This window comes from Monodelphis domestica, chromosome 4, assembly GCF_027887165.1.
Source record: "Monodelphis domestica isolate mMonDom1 chromosome 4, mMonDom1.pri, whole genome shotgun sequence".
Taxonomy (NCBI): domain Eukaryota; kingdom Metazoa; phylum Chordata; class Mammalia; order Didelphimorphia; family Didelphidae; genus Monodelphis; species Monodelphis domestica.
The window spans coordinates 388,284,123-388,302,297 of NC_077230.1; the positions used below are offsets into that span (position 1 = coordinate 388,284,123).

General features: G+C 38.1%; 1 protein-coding gene across 5 annotated transcripts in view; it reads right to left on the reverse strand.

Annotated features, from left to right (window-relative positions):
- Nucleotides 1–8,694, reverse strand: part of VWA5B1 (von Willebrand factor A domain containing 5B1) — a 168,365-nt gene extending 159,671 nt beyond the window's left edge. For all 5 annotated transcript variants that reach the window (XM_016422071.2, XM_007491251.3, XM_056795674.1 and 2 more), the window contains exons 1-2: nt 8,554–8,694; nt 7,992–8,087 (exon numbers count right to left, since the gene is read on the reverse strand). The gene's annotated coding sequence lies outside the window, so the exon portion shown is untranslated. The remainder of the gene's footprint in view (nt 1–7,991; nt 8,088–8,553) is intronic.
- Nucleotides 8,695–18,175: the final 9,481 nt, after the last annotated feature.

The following is an 18,175-nucleotide window of genomic DNA, read 5'->3' on the forward strand; positions in this document are numbered from 1 at the left end:
CTAAATAATTTCAAGATGAAATAAACAGTAAAATATAATGGTGGAAGACATCAACTTTGCCATCTCAGAGATAGAGAAATCTAACCATAAAATAAATGAGTTAAGGAAATGAATACAATTTTATAAAAGTTAGCTGTGATAGAACTCTGGAGAAAAATGAATCGGAATAATAATATACCTTTTTCTCAACTGTACATGGCATATTTACCAAAACTGACCATGTATTAGGGTATAAAAATCTCAAACAAGTTCAGAAAAGCAGAAATATTAAATGTTACTTTTTCAGGCCATAATGCTAAAAAATTTCATTCAATAAAAACCATGGAAGTATAGGATAAAGATGAATTGGAAGCCAAATTATCTAATCCTAAAGAAAGAATAGTTCTAAGAACAAATCATAGAAGCAATAACTTCATTAAAGAGAATGAAAACAATGAGACAACATGCCAAAATTTGTGTAATGCAGTCAAAATTGTATTTAATGGAAAATTTATGTCCCCAAATTCATATATCAATAAAACAGAGAAAGCAGATCAATGAATTGAGCATGCAATTTAAAAAGTTAGAAAAAGAACAACTTGAATGTCCTCAACTAAACACTAAAATGGAAATCCTGAAAATTGGAGAGATGAATAAAACATAAATTAAGAAGAAAATTGAACTAATAAATAAAACTAGGACATGGTTTTATAAAAACATCACTTGAATAGGTAAACCACTGATTAATTTAATTTAAAAAAGAAAGAAGAAAAAGAAATTGCCAAGATAAAAAAAAATTTAAATGATTAAAATTTCAATAAAGAGATAATTTCTTTTATTTATTAGGAGTTATTGTGCTAAATTATATGTCAGTAAAACTGATGTTCCAAGTTAAATGGATGAATTCTTACAAAAATACCAACTATTTAGATTAACAAAATAGGAAATAGAATATTTAAATAATCCTCTTAGGTAAAAGAAATTGAATAGCCATAAATGAGATCCTTAAGAAAAAGATCCCCAGTACCAGATGAATTTACAATTGAATTCTACCATTTAAAGAACAATGAATCCCAATACTATATAAACTATTTGAAAAAAAAGGCAAAGAATTTCTTTTATGTCAAATTCATTTTATGACACATAATATGGTTTTGAAAACAAAGAAAACTATAGGTCAATTTCCTCAGTATCAACACATATGTATATCAATGCAAAAATTTTAAATAAAATAATAGTGAAGAGATTATAGTAATATACCACAAAGATGATATAATATAACCAGGTAAGATTTATTCCAGTAATGCAGAGCTGGTTCAGTATTAGAAAAGCATAAATATATCTCCAACACATCTCAGCAGCAAGTATTGGAAAGAGAAATTCCATATAAAATCACTCTAGACAATATAAAATACTTAATCTATCTGCCGAGACAAACACAGGATCTATATGAACACTACAAAACTACAACTACAACACTACAAAGCCACAAAACACTCTCCACACAACTAAAACTAGATCTAAATAATTGGAAAAATATCAACTGCTCATGGGTAAGATGAGCTAACATAATAAAAAAGACCATCCAACCCAAACTTATTTACCTATTGAACTACCAAAAAATCTTTTTTACTGAATTAGAATCAAACATAACAAAGCTCATTTGGAAGAACAAAAGATCAAGGATATCTGGGGAAATAATGAAAAAAAAATGTGAAGGAAGGGGGTCTTGCAGTACCAGATCTTAAACTATACTATAAAGCAGTGGTTATCAAAACAATATGGTACTGGCTAAGAGACAGAAAGAAGGATCAGTGGAATAGACTTGGGGTAAGTGACCTCAGCAAGACAGTCTATGATAAACCCAAAGATCCCAGCTTTGGGGACAAAAATCTACTATTTGAGAGGAATTTCTGGGAAAATTGGAAGGCAGTATGGGAGAGATTGGGGTTGGATCAACATCTCACACCCTACACCAAGATAAACTCAGAATAGGTGAATGACCTGAATATAAAGAAGAGACTATAAGTAAATTAGGTGAACACAAAAGATTATACATGTCAGACCTTTGGGAAAGGAAAAATTTTAAGACCAAGCAAGAGTTAGAAAAAAGCCACAAAATGTAAAATAAATCATTTTGATGATATTAAATTAAAAAGTTTCTGTACAGACAAAACCAATGCAACCAAAATGAGAAGGGAAGCAACAAATTGGGAAACAATCTTCATAATGAAAACCTCTGACAAAGGTCTAACTACTCAAATTTATAAAGAGCTAAATCAATTGTACAAAAAAATTAAGCCATTCTCCAATTGATAAATGGGCAAGGAACATGAATAGGCAATTTTCAGATAAAGAAATCAAAACTATTAATAAACACATGAAAAAGTGTTCTACATCTCTTATAATCAGAGAGATGCAAATCAGAACAACTCTGAGGTATCACCTCACACCTAGCAGATTGCCTAACATGACACCAATGGAAAGTAACGAATGCTGGAGTGGATATGGCAAAGTCGGGACATTAATGCATTGCTGGTGGAGTTGTGAATTGATCCAACCATTCTGGAGAGCAATTTGGAACTATGCCCAAAGGGCGCTAAAAGACTGTCTGCCCTATGATCCAGCCATAGCACTGCTGGGTTTGTACTCCAAAGAGATAATAAGGAAAAAGACCTGTACAAGAATATTCGTAGCTGCTCTCTTTATGGTAGCAAAAAAATTGGAAAATGAGGGGATGCCCTTCAATTGGGGAATGGCTGAACAAATTGTGGTATATGTTGGTTATGGAATACTATTGTGCTCAAAGAAATAATGAACTGAAAGGAATTCCATGTGAACTGGAACGACCTCCAGGAATTGATGCAGAGTGAGAGGAGCAGAACCAGGAGAACATTGTACACAGAGACTGATACACTGAAGTACAATTGAATGTAACGGACTTCTTCATTAGTAGCAATGCAGTGATCCTTAAGAACTCTGAGGGATCTATGAGAAAGAATACTAAGGTAATTAGGGAAATAAAATATTTTTTTCATAAAGGAAGTTAGAAATAGGAGCAGCTAGATAGCACAGTGGATAGAAATCTAGACCTGGGTTCAAATTTGACCTCAGTCATGACCTTGCTATGTGACCCTGGGCAAATCACTTAATCCCAATTGTCTAGCCTTTACCATATTTTTTATCTGTTCTAAGAAAGAAGGTAAGAGGTTTTTTTTTTTTTTTTAAAAAGAATAAATAAAAAAGAAAAGGCTTTCTGGCCTTATTAAGGTAGAAACAATTAGGTGGCCCAATGGATAGCCCTGGACCTGTTACCAGCCTCTGATATTCAATGGTTGTATGCTCCTGGGCAAATCACTTAACTTTTGTCTGCCCCAGTAATAATAGCGCCTACCTCCTAGGATTGTTGTGAGGATCAAATTATATATTTGTGAAATGCTTGACACAGTATCTGGCACATAGTAAGTGCTTAATAAATGTGTAGTTGCCTCCCAAGATTGTTGATGATTAATTATGGGCTAAATCCCATGGCCTTCTCTCAGTGTTTTTTTTTTCTATTTGCCTTCTCCATAGTTTTTGATGGCCATCCTCCACCATATTTTTTTGGATGATCCTCCCTTGGCTTCCACAACATTGTTCTCTCTTAGTTTTCTTTCCTACCTCTCTGGCTGCTTCTTCTCAGTGTCATCAGCTAGATCATCAACCATCCTTCTGCAGCCCACTAATTGTGAGCATCCTTCCCAAGAAAGCCCATCTTTCTCTCTCCATTGGTGACCTCATCAGTCACAGACTCAGTCTCTATGCAGATGACATAAAAATCCCTATGTTCAGTCCTAATATGTCTCATGAGCTCCAGTCTTGAATTATCAATTGGCTGACTACATATTTCCACCTGGATGATTCATAGGCATCTCAAGATAAACAAATGCAAACAAAAAAGATCTTACTATATTTATCTTATTATATTTCCTCCTAAATCCACTCTCCTCCTTAGAGGACATGTTTTATAGACAATGGACTATGAGTCAGGAAGCCCTGGGTTCAAATCCCACTTCAAATACTTAATAGTTATATGACCCTAGGAAAGTCACTGAATTTTCCTGGGTTTCAATTTCCTCACCTGTAAAGTAAGAAAAGTCATTGCATTTGTTGGCCTCTCAGGTCCCTTTTCAAGCTCTAACTATATGACCCACAATTCCATATTTCCATGGAGGGTAATACTTTCCTTCCATTCACCTAAGTTTGCAACCTTGGGGTCAACCTCTATTCTTCCTTCTTTATATTGATTGCTTTATTTAATCATTGTGAAATCTTATCATTACTACCTCTATAACATTGTTCAGCTTTTCCTCTTTTCTCTCTTCCCATACAGCTTCTGCTCTACTTCATACTCTCATCATTTCTTACCTGGACTACAATTATAGCTTCCGAATTTACTTCTGCCTCACATCTCTCCCTTCTCCAGTGTATCTCCTCAATAGCTGCCAAACTGGTATTCCTGAAGCCTAATCCTGATTTTGTTACTCCTTTACTAAAATATGCAGGTATCCTTTTCACAATGCAAGGAACCATGCCTCTTGTGATACATAAAACCTGTCTAAAAATGTCTGACCCTCATTTTGTGCCAGAGAAGTCTGAATTTTTTCTTTTTTCTTTTATGGCATGTTTATAGTACCTTATTGTAAAATTTGGGGGTAAGTATTGGTCATAGGCTATTTTGTGCATTTATCAGACTCCAAACTATTTTTGTGTTGTCTGCTGACCTTTAAATGTCATCTTCAGATCCTGCAAACTGCCTCAAAATTTGCGTTTAATTTTTTATACCGACTCAAGATATATCAAAACTGGGATGGGGTAAGTTGCAATGTGAAAGGGATACCTGTGCATTGGGACAGCAGGTAAGTGAGCACCTAGATGCTCTTAATGAGTTCACCTGGCTCAGGTAAATTACCCTCTTGGGGCCTGAAAAAGTTGGTAGATATGCCTGCTGAGGTACCATAATTAAAACAGAAAAGCAGTGGTATGCTGGCAAATGTTTAACAATTATCTTTCTAGAAGAACAAATGAATTATTTACGAAGGATACACTTTCAAGTTCAATCTGTATCATTAACATCTCCAACACTTTATTAAGTCTGGCCAATCCACAAAACAATAAATCAAACCCAGATTTGTAGAGTTCACTGATTTCCAAGATGTAAATGCTCACACTGAAAATTCAACAATCATTTGGGAAGGTGGTGAGAGCTGACTCCAGCACATCCCTGCTTGTGAGTTTGTGGCTAACAGGAAAGATGCTAAAAAATCAGAGGAGGGAAACTATTGTCCTGATTTTCAAGAAAGCGGTAAAAAACAGCCTGCTAATTAATGGTCAGTCAAAATTCTAGAAGAGGTTATTTAAGAGGTGGTTAGTGAACATTTAGCAAAGTAAGTGATCCTTCAAAGAATCTAGCATAGTTTCAAGAACAAGGCATACTAGACTAACTTTATTTACTCATCTGGCAGGATTATTGAACCAGTAGATTAGGGAAATGCTAGTGGAGCATTTGATAAAGTTTCTCATTTATATTCTAGCAGGAAAAGATGGAGAGATGTGGGCTAGAAGATAGTAAAATAATATGAATTTAGAATAGGCTGAACGCCAGGTGTGTAGTCTAAACCATGAATATTTCAATATCCCTTTGGCAGGAGATCTACTCTGGGATCTGAACTTGACCTTGGGTTGTCTGAAACCTGAGGCAGGTTTGTGATATAGGTAGACAGAGAGCTGGAAATTAGAGTCAGGAAGACTTGAGTTAAAATCCTGCTTCAGAGACAGGTGGGTGGTTCAGTGGATAGAAAACTAAGTCTAGAGATGGAAGGTTCTGGGTTCAAATGTTATCTCAGACACTTCCTAGTTATGTGACCCTGGACAAATCACTTAACCCCAACTTCCTAGCTCTTATCATTTTTCTGCCTTGTAACCCATACTTAATATTAATTTTAAGATGGAAGGTAAGGGTTTTAAAAATAAATAATATAAAATCCTGCCTCAGAAACTTATTTAGCTATATGATTTTGGGCAAGTCATTTAACCATTCTTTGGATCAGTTTCCTTAACAATAAAATGGGGATAATAATAGCATCTAACTTCTAGAGTTGTTCTGAATATCAAATCATATATTACAAGTGCTTTGTAAACCTTAAAGCACTGTAGAAATGCTATTATTATTGTTTAACACTCTTATCAGTGATTTGCATAATGCCACAAATGGTATGTATGTTCATCAGATTTTCAAATGATTGTAAAATTGGATTTCCACGGACATTTCAACTCAATAGATCCAAAACTGGGAGGGATAGCTGGCACACAAGATTCAGGGTCCAAAAGGATCTTGATCGTTATAAGCATCAGTCTGTTTCTAATGAAACTAAATGTATTTTTAAAAAATGCAAAGTCTTACACTTGGATTCAAACAATCAATTTCACAAGTGAAAATGGAAGAAATATGGTTAGATGGCAGTATGACTAGAAAATACTGAGTGGACTGCAAATTTAATAGGAGTCAGCAGTGTGATAGGGCAGCAAAAGAAAATGATATGGCATTGAGCTACATTAAGAGGGGCATAGATTTCAGGAACCAAGAACTGATATAAGGAAGGGATAGTCACTTCATATTCTGCTTTGGTCAATGACATCAAGAATAATGTGTTATATACATACATACATACATACATACATACATACATACATACATACATACATATATATATGTATATATACATATATATATATATATATATATATATATATATATATATATATATATATATTCTCCCAGCTTTGAAAGTTGATCCTACCACTGGATCCTACCAACCCTACTAGCTCATTTGCCAAGAATTCCCCTTTTTTCTCCTAAATTTCCTTGAGAAAACTTTCTATTCTAGGTGCCTCCGCTTCCTCTTTTCTCACTTGCTTTAAGTCCTCTTCAATCTGTATAACAATTCAGCCAGTGGTTGTTATATAATTTTCCTTTGTGGGTTATAGCTTGAGAATGAGAAGGGAGTTGGAGGAAAATGGGTGATAAATGAAGACTCAAAGACAAGTTAATTGATATGGGGAGCGGCACTTGCTCCTATAATATTTTCCTTTGAAAATTAATTAAATGAAAATATGAGAAATAAGAGAACACATGGAAGAAAGAATTCCTAGGTAGAGATAAAGAGAGATAGGAGGAGAAACTCCGAAGATGCAGGAATCAAGAGAGAGAAAATGAGCTGCCCTCTCCCATTTATTGAGGTGTGGATTGGGAGGTGTTCAATGAATATGTAACATAGCATAGGTGTTTAACATTAGTTGAATTGATAATGATGAAAACAAAAAGGTGGAGGTAAATCCAACCCTCATGCTTTGCAAATGAGTGTGCTCCTAGCAAAAGTACTGGGCTATGTTAATGACCTTACTGGAACTGAGGAGGCATGGCCAAGTCAAGAGACAGATCATGAATCATACAATGACTATCAAGAGGCCTGACCATGTGTTTGGTAATACAATATCAATACATCAATCATACTTTCCAGATGCCAATATTCCTGGTATGCTACAATCTGGGTTCTGACCTCATCATTCACTGAAATTGCTGCCTCCAAAATTGCCAAGCCCTTACTTTTTGTCTTGAGTATCTCTTCCAAGGATGAAGAGTGGTAAGGGCTAGGCAATTGGGGTTAAGTGGCTTGTCTAGAGAGTCAAGTGTCTAGGAAGTGTCTGAGACCATTTTGAACACAGGACCTCCTGTCTCCAGGTCTGGCTCTCTATTCACTGAATTCCCTCCAATGATCTCTTACCTAATGAATCCAATGGCCTTTTAAAAAATCCTCATCCTTCCTGACCTTTCAGCAGTTTTTGATAACTCTAATACACTCCTTCTGGAAACTCTTCTAGATTTTTGTGACACTGCTCTCTCCTGGTTCTCTTCTTGTCTAACTACTCTTAGTTTCCTTTGCTGGATTATCATCAAAATTATATTCATTTACCATGAGCGTCTCCCCCAGGATCTGTCTTTTGAGCCTTCTTTTCTTCTCCCTCCATATTCTTGATTGGTTATCTCATCAGCTCTCAGTCTTTCATCTCTGGTTTTTAAACAAAAGATCCCCAAATCTATTAATCTGCCTTCTATGATCTCCCTTTACATTATCTTTCCTGCCCTTTCCACCTGAAGACCCTTCCCTCTTCCAAACTTCCTTATCATCACCATGGAGGGCACTTTCATTCTCCCAGATACTCAAGTTAAAACTTAGGTGTTTTGGTCATCCTTGAAGGACCCATCATTCATACCCCGGCTATCCAAAATACGGTTGTCGTTGTTTCTGTCTTCATTACATCTCTTGTCTATGTCTTTCCCTCTCCCCTCATACAACCATCATCATCTCTGCCTCAAGTTTCTCCCCACTCCAATCCATCCTTCACTCAGCAATTTTCCTAAAGAACAGGCCTGACTGTGTCATATCCCTATTCAATAAGTTCCCCATGACCTACAAGATCAAATAAAAAATCCCTTTTTCCTTAAAACCCTTCCCAAGTTGGGACCCTTCTTACCTTCCAGTCCTGTCCGACTCTACACCCCTTCACACACTCCACAATCCATCATTACTGGCTATCAGGCTGTTCCTGGAACACAATATTCCATCTCAAGATTCCATCTCAACCTTTTTTACTGGCCATCCCCCAAGCCTAGAATGTTCTCCCTCCTCCCCCTCTGCCTCCTGGCTTCCCCAGCTTCCTTTGAATCTTACTTCCAATCCTACTTTCTGTTAAGAAACCTTTCCTATCATCACCACTATACCTAGTGCCTTCTCTCTAAGATTACCTTCCATTTATACTGTATAATGTCTTGGGTGTGCATATTTATTTATCAGGATCATGTTTTTGCCCTTTTCTTATATTATTGGTCCTTAGTGATAGGCACATAATCAGGGTTTAATTGACTTATTATTGTCTTATTGACTTGTTGTTCAGATCTGGATACCATTGCTTAGGAAGGATATCAATAAATAGGAAAGTGACTAGAGAAGGATCATTAGGGCCTTAAATCAGCATTGTAAGAGAACAGTTGAAGGGAACTAGGTAGTTTAGTGGATTGAGTTGGGCCTAGAGATGGGAGGTCCTGAGCTCAAATTTGGTCTCACACACTTCTTAGCTGGGTGACCCTGGGCAAATCACTTAACCCCCATTGCCTAGCTCTGACCACTCTTCTGTCTTGTAACCAATACACATTATTGATTCTAAGGTAGAAGTTAAGGGCTTAAAAAAAAGAAGAAGAGAAGCTTTAGAAGCAGCTAGTTGGTTCAGTGGATTAAGAGCCAGACCTAGAGACAGGAGGTTTTGGGATCAAATCTGGATTCAGATACTTATTAGCTGTGTGACCCTGGGAAAGTCACTTAACCACCATTGCCTAGCCCTTAACACTCCTCTGCCTTGGACTTATAGTTTATATTGATTCTAAGATGGAAAGTAAGGTTTGTTTGTTTTTTTAAAGAGAAGTTTTAAAAGGAAGGTGATAGCTAATATAAGTTTAGCTTGAAGAAGTCTCAGGAGGAATATAATAGTTTTTTTTTCAAACATCCAAAGGGCTATCATATGGAAGAGGGATTAGATTTATTCTGTTTAGAAGACAGAAACAAGAGCAGTGAGTAGACATTCCAAAGTGTCTTGAGGTTACGAAAATTTTCCCAACAAGGAGAATTGTCCTCAAGTGAAACAGGCTGCCTCGAATATAATTTGACAGTGTAGGATTTTTAATAATAAATAAAAGAGAAGGGAAAGAAAAAGAGGTTCTTTCAGTCAAGTGAACAGAGCAAAGAGAGACAGTCTCACACCTACAGCACTTTACCAAAAGCATAAGCTCTGAAAAAAGAGCCCCGCAGCATGGGTTTTAGTCAAATTCATCTCCTAAGCATCCTTACATAAAATGAGGACATAACTTAAAAGGATGCTGGAAATGTAACTCAGGTGTTGCAAATTTTCCATCTTTACATACACCCCTGTGATCCTTTGGGAGACCAGTCTCCCCAATGGATCATTTTAGCCATAACTAGGGTATATACAATTTTACACAGGGAAAATACAACTCGGGGATAAGGAAACAAAAGGGAATCAAGAACAAAACCAATTTAGGGGGCAGTCCCCTTTGGTACAACAAAATACACATAAACAAATGTATTCAACCCCCCAATGTTCAGTTCTGCACATTCAGGTTTGCTCAGGAACTCCTGGAGCAGCATGTCATCTCCATGGGCATCTCCATGGCATCTTCCACAAGGAATTCAGTCTCTGGATTCCAGGAGGCAGCAAATTTCTTACCCTTAATTTTTTTTCTCAAAAGGAACTTAAAACTTTTCATTACAAAATAAAAACACAACAGGTAATTGGATATATGAGAGGGACATGGATACAGGATGACTCTTGAGACTGTAAATCAGAAAGGAACATATCTCATTAGAAATAGGGAAGTTAAGAAGAGGGATGGACTAGGGTAGTGGGGTGGCTCAGTGGATAGCTGGAGATGGGAGGTCCTGGCCTCAAATATGGCCTCAGACACTTCCTAGCTGTGTGACCCTGGGCAAGTCACTGTACCCCCACCCCATTGCCTAGCCCTTATTACTTTTCTACTTTGGAACCAAAACTTAGTATTGATTCTAAGGCAAGAAGGTAAGAATTTTTTAAAAAAGAAGAAGAGGGGTAGGTTTTGGATAAAAGATAGAGTTCTCTTTTGGATAAGTTGAGTTCTAAATGCCAGATATTCAGTTGGAAAATCCCAGTGGGCAATCAGTCAGAACTCCAGGAACAAGGAGCTCAGGAAAGAGATTAGAGTTGGCTATGTAGATTTGGGAATAATCTACTTAAAGATGATAGTTTAACTCATGGGAGCTGATGAGATCATCTAGAAAGAGTGGAGCATACAGAGATGAAAAAATAACCTAGAAGAACTCTGGGAAACACCCACAGTTGGGGGATTGAACATGGAACGCGAATGGGCAATCCAGCCAAGGAGTCTGAGAAGTAGTATCAGACAGTTAATTACAAAACCATTAGCAGTATTTATAGTAATTTAACATTTGCAAAGTAAATTTAAAAATATCTCATTTGGTCCTGACAACAATCTTGGGAGGTAGGGGCTATTATTATTTCCATTTTACAAATAAGGTCACTGAGGCAGATAGAAAGGTTAAGTGATTTGTCCAGGGTCAAACAGCTAGCAAGCATCTGAGGCTAGATTTTAGCTCAGGTGTTCCTGACTCGAGCCCCATTGCTTTATCTACTGGACTATAGGCAGGAGGTATCGCGATTAGTTAAGTATGAAGATAGTAAGAAAGCACTGAACTAGCCTAGAAGACTTCACGTTACCAAGTCCAGATGAACTAGATATTTGGTGAATGTGATATAACTAAATTATTATCAGCAATCAAAACTCATGGGGCCATGGGAGAGATGTCACAGGGCTGGAGCAGGACAAATGACCCAATTCACAATAAAGGAAAGAGAATAAGCCTTTGGTCTTGGCTCCTTGTTGCTTCTTTAATAAAACTTAAACTCTTCACCTAGACATTTCAAGCCCCTCATAATTGGACTCCAATCTTTTTATGTAGACTTTCTCCATGTTAATCTCCCTCATAAATGCTATATTCCAACTGGAATAGTTTCTATGGCTTTCCCTGAATTCAGCATTCTAGGTCACACCTTTGTGCCTTTTCATGGGACAGACTACACTTTTAGAATTCACTCCCTCATCACCTTTGCCTCTTGGAATGTTCAGATTCTCTTTTAGGATTCAGCTCAGATGCCCTTACTCTGTGAAATCTTTCCTGATCCCCCTTTGTCCTCAAATAATCTTGTATTTGCCCATCTGTGTACATGTTGTGTCTCCCAGTAGAATGCAAGTTCCCTGAGAGCAGGAGATATTTTCTTTTTGCTTTTGGATCTTCAGAACTCAGCACAATGCCTTGCAAGTGGAAAGCTCTCAAGAGTTTGGTTGATTGTATGAAAATATTTATACCTGGGCTCTTTGTGGTGGCAAAAAATTAGAAAATGAGGGGCTGCCCTTTGATTGGGGAATGGTTGAACAAATTGTGGTATCTGTTGGTGATGGAACGCTATTGTGCTCAAAGGAATAATAAACTGGAGGAATTCCATGTGAACTGGAAAGACCTCCAGGAAGTGATACAGAGCGAAAGGAGCAGAACCAGGAGAACATTATACACTATGGCACAATTGAATGTAATGGATTTCTCTACTAGAAGCAATGCAATGATCCAGGACAATTCTGAGGGACTTATGAGAAAGAGCACTATCCACATCCAAAGAAAGAACTGTGGGAGCAGAAACACAGAAGAAAAACAACTGCTTGATCACATAGTTGATGGGGATATGATTGGGGATGTAGACTCTAAATGATCACCCTAGTGCAAATATCAATAATATGGAAATAGGTCTTGATCAATGATACATGCAAAACCCAGAGGAATTGTGCGTCGGCGATGGGAGGGGGTTGAGGGCAGGGAAAGGAAAAAACATGAATCATGTAATCACGGGAATATCATCTAAATTAATTAAATAAAATTTGTCAAAAAAGTTTGTTTGAATTGAACTGAATTCCAGGGAAAATCCTTGAGTATATTATTAAAGAGAAGGCTTGTGAATTTGGAAAAAGAGGCAATGATTATAAAGAACTAGCATTGCTCCACAAGAAGAGGCTATTCCAGATTAAATATATGTCCTCTTTGGACAAGATTCCTAAGCCCATCTCTATCATGAGAATGCTATAAGTAGAGTTTATACATATTTTCTTCAAACACATGACAATGGTTTTAGTGCTTTTATTGTTGAGAAGAACGAAAATGGGGGCTATAGTAGGGCCCCCAATTCATAACTGATTGAATGTTCAGATCCTGTCCAATCTAATCAAGTCCATAAAATATTAGTTTAAAACCTGCTATGGAGAGGGCTCTATGTTCAATGAGGACAGACAAAGAAAAAAGCAATTCTTCCCTGATGGAGATTTTATTCTACTAGAAGAAGGTAAAGGAAAAAAAAAACACGTAAACAAAAAAGTCATTAGTGATTTGATACTGACTTGGAAAAGAAGCACCCCCACTGATATGCCCTCTCACACCCCTGGGCATTGCCACCCACCCTATTGTGGTGTTGTCTCCTCCTTTTAGAATGTGAGCTCATTTAAAGCTGGGATTGTCTTGTTTTTCTATTTGTATCCCAGACATTTAACACATAGTAAATTTGGTCTTCTTTAAACCCTTACTTTATCTCTTAGAATTGATATTAAGTATTAGTTCTAAGGAAGAATAGTGGTAAGAGCTAGGCAATTGGGGTTAAGTGACTTGTCCAAGGTCACACAGCTGGGAAGTGTTAGAGGTCACATTTGAACCCAGGTCCTCTCCTCTCCAGGTCTGGCGCTCTTTCTACTGTGCTATCTAGCTTCCTCTCACACAGCAAATTAAGTGCTTAGCAAAGTGTTTTTAAAAATTTCCAAATTCACAAAAAAAAATAAAAATTTTGACAATTTTGACCAATTTTTGAGCCGAGCAGCAACTCAAGCCATCCTAAAGAAGTAATACCAGGTACCTCTCTTGGAAAGGTCACTCATTCAGCCCAAGATGGAATGGATTTGATCAAGTACCTATCTATAGCTATTCAGTGATTCATTACAACTAAAACCCAGGTCTCCTGATTCCTAGAATTTGGAGATTTAGAATGAGAACATATTTCAGAGATCATCTAGTCTAAATCCCTTTCCTGAGGGACAGAGGAATTAAATGACTGGTCCAAAGTCACATAGCTAACAGTGACAGAGCTAGGATTTTAACTGCTGAAAAGAGTGTTCTGGTGGCAGTTAGGTGGCTCACTGGATTAAGAGGTAGACTTAGAGACAGGAGGTCCTGGGTTCCAATTTGGCCTTGGACACTTCCTAGCTGTGTGACTCTGGGCAAATCACTTAACCCCCATTGCTAAGCCCTTACCACTCTTCTGCCTTGGAACCAAATACAAAGTATTTTAAAATATTTTTTAAAAAGATTTTTTTTTAAAGAAAGAATGAGTGTCCTGGCTAAAAATCCAGTGTTTTTGATACCACACCAGGATCCACTATGCCTAAAATTTGTCTCCCACAGTTCTGTGCTATACCTTTTAGGAGACTGAACCCTGTAGGGAAACAGTTTCCAAAGAGAGAATGAGTCACCAAGTAAAACCAATGACCAAGAAACCTCCTAGTTCCTAGCGGCTAACACCCCTTATCCCTACCATCTTGTCTATAGATGCAATCTCATGGAGACCACCTGACAGCCAGATCTCCCAATTCCCTGCCAACCTTTCCCTTCCCCCAACTACAGACTGGGCTCTCTATTTCTCCCTTTCTTCCTCAGTAGCTGCAATTAGTTAATCTGTCTCAGTAATGAAAGGCCAACTAAGCAATAAAGACGTCTGCAGACAGACCAGCAGAGGAACAGAATCCAATGCCTGAGCAGTAAAGAGATAAAGAGATCATCAATAGTAGATCACAGAGGACAGCTGGAGAGGAAAGGGAGAAAGACCTCTGATCCCAAGGGTATCAGAACTCTCCAACCCTCAAGGAAGGTGAGGAAGGTGGGGATCAGACTTGATCACCTTTGATGGATTTGATTACTGAAAGGCAATCGATTTCATGGAATCATAGAACCTGGAGCTGGAATGGACTTGGGAATCATGTAGAATAAAAATAAACAATTAGAGCTTCAAGGGACAACCATCTAGTCTACTCCTGTCATTGGAAGTGGGTAGAAAGGCCTGCTAGCCCAACTCTTTCATTTAAAATATGAGGAAATTGAGGCCCAGAGAGTTTAAGTTGCCTTGCCAAAAGTCACCCAAATCATACACTTCAGAGGCAAAATTTGAACTAAGGTCTTTGACCCTACCCTCTTCATTTTATATAAGAAACTGAGGTCCAAGGAGGAATCACAGAAAACCATAGTTGGAAGACATAGGCCCTTTAGTTCTTCATTAGTATTTATAATTGACCATAAATAGTCATTTGACCTTTGCTTGAAGAACTCCATTTGGTGAGGGCGAGAATGGGGACCTTCTGTGGCAACTCATTCCCATCACTGAAATCTGCCTCTGTACCTAGAGCCAAGCAGAAATATGGAATCCTGCTTCCCCAAGATCCTTCAAAGGCTAGAAAATTGCTACCCCATTCTCCAAGTCTTTTCTCCAAGCTTAATATCATTGGTTCCTTTAAACAGGCCCCACATGGACTATTTTCCAGCCCCTTCACCATCACAACACTTTTTTGCCTTTGATTCATTTAATCAATGTCCTTCCTAAAATATGGTACCCCCTCACACCTAACAAATTGACCAATATGACAGTAAAGGAAAATAATAAATGTTGGAGTTGATATGGCAAAATCAATACACTAATGCATTGCTGGTGGAGTTATGAATTAATCTAGCCATTCTGGAGGGCAATTTGGAACTACGGCCAAAGGGCGATAGAAGACTGTCTGCCCTTTGATCCAGCCATAGCACTGCTGGGTTTGTACCCCAAAGAGAAATAAGGAAAAATACTTGTACAAGAATATTTATAGCTGTGCTCTTTGTGGTGGCAAAAAATTGGAAAATGAGGGGATGCCCTTCAATTGGGGAATGGCTGAACAAATTGTGGTATATGTTGGTGATGGAATACTATTGTGCTCAAAGTAATAATAAACTGGAGGGATTCCACGTGAACTGGAACAACCTCCAGGAATTGATGCAGAGTGAAAGGAGCAGAACCAGGAGAACATTATACTCAGAGACTGATACATTGTGGAACAATCCAACTTTGCTACTAATAGCAATGAAGGAATTAGGGGTAAGAATGCTATCCACATTGAGAGAAAGCACTATGGGAGTAGAAATGCAAAAGAAAAACATATGACATCACTTATCACATATATATATATACATATATATATATATATATATGAGATTTGATGAGAATTGGGGGTTTATGTCTTAAAATCGCTCTATAGCAAAAATGAATAATATGGAGATAGGTATCACGTGACAACATTTGTACAATTCAGCAGAATTGCTCATCACCTCTGGGAGGGGGATGGGAAGATGGGAGAGAAAGAAAATGAATCATGGAAACATGGAAAAGCATCTTTAAATAAATAAATACACATTTTAAAAAAGAAATTAATGAAAAAAAATAAAATATGGTACCCAGAACCAAGTACATTTTCCCAGATGTCATATGACTAGGGCAAAGGACAGAAAGATAGGCATCTCCCTTTCTAAGGTAATATCTAAGATCACAATTCAATTTAATGGCCTACTACATGGAAGGGTGAATTAATAACTGGGCTGCCTCTAGAGATCTTAGTCATAGCTGGATAGTGGTGTGACTTTTAATTTAAACTCAAATATTCATTAATAACCACTAGTGTTTGCATAGCACTTTGAGATTTACAAATTGTTTTACAACTCTTGTCTCATTTTCTCCTCATGATGATCTTGGGAGGTAGGTACTATTATTATCCCCATTTTATAGTTGAGAAAACCAAGAGAGGTGAAGTGATTCATTTGGGGTCACTGAATTAATGTCTGATGTCCAGGTTCAATCTCCCAGATACAATGCTCTGTCCACTGTGCCACCCAGTTGACTATATTATTGTCATTTGTGTGCAGGGCTCTGGGAATGTGGGGAGATCCAAAGTATAGATAAAACCCGGGTCCCTGACCTCTTGGAGCTTACCATCTACCTGGGAGAAAAGACGTGAACAGAGATAAACCTTTCCTGCATTCTTTGCCATCAGCCTCCTGAACTGAGCCCTTCAAGAGACTATTTGCTCTGCAGGACTAGGCATGGGGTGTCAGACTATCACCCCTGTTGACTCAGTTCCCCTGACAGAAGGAATTCCACCGCAATGACAGCCAATAGCCCAATAACCTCATCTCTAACCTTGCCATAAACCCAAGGTCCAGAGTCAATCAGCAGTCAGTCAAATCAGTCAATAAGTAATTAAAAGCAAAAAACCCTTACCTTACATCTTGGAATCAATACTGGGTATTGGTTCCAAGGCAGAAGAGTGGTAAGGGCTAGGCAATGGGGGTTAAGTGACTTGTTCAGGGACACACAGTTAGGAAGTGTCTGAGGCCAGATTTGAACCTGGGACCTCCCATCTCTAGGCCTGGCTCTCAATCCACTGAGCCACCCCACTGCCCCCAACAAGGATTTTAAAAATAATACTACATCCCAAGCATTCTGCTTAACACTGAGTTTACAAAGAAATGGGAGGAGAGGGGGGATGAGAAAATATAGCTCCTGTTCTAGGGAAGATAACATCAAATGTCGAAGTGTTGTCAGGGGCTGGAGGTGAGCCTCTGGGGTTTGGGAGGGGTACCCTTTGCAAGAATGCAAGACTCCACAACAGCTTGGAAATAACAAGAAAAAGGTATTAATTTGAAGAGGCTGGGCAGACAGCATAGATGGGAAGACTGCCTCCTGGAGGGATGTGTTCTGGGTCTTTTATACTCTTATAAAAACAGGGATAATAATGTGACCAAGAATGAGATAATGGAATGAGGTTGGGCAGAGTGAAGGGGGTGCTTGTTGCCTGACAGGGGTTTGTGTCCTGAAGACACCAGGTATGACCCTCATAGGTGAGGGGGTGAGTAGATGTCTTAGATACAACCCAATGGTATCAAAACAGAACCTAGGGGTGTATCTCTGTCCATCTGGAAATCTAGGGGAAAATTCCAAGGGGAATATTTGTCTCAGGGGTCTTTCCTTTTCGTAAGTCTTTGATGACCAGGTTTACTCTTTCCTTAAACCTAACAAGAACACAAGGAAGGAAAGGAATTTTCCTGCTTATAATTTGACCTGAAATAATTCTATAATTTGGGGGTACAAAGGGAAACCCAGAGTCCCATGCCAGAAGTACGTACAAAACATAGATAAGGAAGATAAAGGAAAGGGAAAGCCACTGAGAGAGTTGAATGACCTAATGCTAAGCCGAAAGTCAGGAAGACCTGAGTACAAATCCATTCTTCTTCACTAGCTGTGTGACCCTGGGCAAGTCACTTCGCTTCTTTGCCTCCGTTTTGAAAATACTTCGATAGTTCGATGTTATCTTTCCTAGGAGAATATAAGCCCCTACTTCCTAGAATTGTTGTGAGGATTAAAA